Raw genomic sequence first — 1,151 nt, 5'->3', positions numbered from 1 at the left:
ATCGAGCCTCCACTTGAGCCTCTTCACTACAGTACCATCGGGTGCGTCTAAAATGGTCTCTTAGCCTATGGTGCACTAGACGTAAACCGTGCACATATCTTCTACCAAAACTAACACTGTCTCTAAATGAACCGAAGCAAGATTCCATATGACACAAATCATTAAGGAGTTATATTAGGTGCGTCCTAATTGATTTCTAAGCATATCATATGTCCATGCAAACCATGCATCTATCTTGCATCAAGATTAGCACTATCTCCAAATAGATCGAACCGAGCATCCACATGAGCCCCTTCACCTAGGTGATGAGGACATCAACACCATCGATATATCCGCACTTACACCAGTTGGAATAATGGACAAGATCAGCAAGGGAAGGTTCAACTGCATTCGGAATTTGAGGCAACACCAACTTCAAGGGCTGATTGCATATGGGAAGAGTGATAACTTAACAAAGGTGATTGGAGATCAGGTCCAAGCCTCCACAACATCCTCTATCAAGTTACCACGTTGCTTCTAAAGCAAGGAAACAAAGAGTCCAAACCCAACACGTTTTGGGAGTTGGATTCGGACTGGAAAACAACTCTAACTTGTATGGATCACCACGGCGTCATATGGACTCCACCTGGGACGTTCCTATACTTGTTGGAAAGCTCATGAAGTCTCCTTTCCAATGGGTCCAACCACATATCTATGCAGCTTATGAGTCGGGCGCAGTCCTTGTTTTCGTGCCGATACCTTTTTCTGTTCTGGTGCTGCGTCACCCTATTTTGGACCAATGGCCCATGTATCAAGTTGAGTCCATTAGGGACGCGTCCTATGGTTGGAGGATGACTCTAGCACCCCTTTGGTCGTCCTCCCCTCTATTTATTTACATCTAGAGCCGCCATGAACAACTGGGTTTTGATTAGATAAAGTTTAGCCTTCGCTACTTACTTGTAAACGCGCGTGCTGATCCAGCCGCCCGTCTTCTTGTTTTCGAAACCCCACTTCATTAGAGATTGAGTTTGAAACCTTCATTTACATCTGGTAATTTAGTACTTGTTCTACTTGTTCTTGCTGGTTCTTCGATTGCTTGCAGGACGAGTGCCCTAGTGGCCGGGTGTTGCGCTCCACAAGATCGTGACAGCCATTGGAGGCGGTGTATCGGT

This window comes from Sorghum bicolor, chromosome 6 (assembly GCF_000003195.3).
Source record: "Sorghum bicolor cultivar BTx623 chromosome 6, Sorghum_bicolor_NCBIv3, whole genome shotgun sequence".
NCBI lineage: Eukaryota > Viridiplantae > Streptophyta > Magnoliopsida > Poales > Poaceae > Sorghum > Sorghum bicolor.
The sequence above is the reverse complement of the archived record's forward strand: the minus strand, read 5'-3'. Positions refer to the sequence as shown.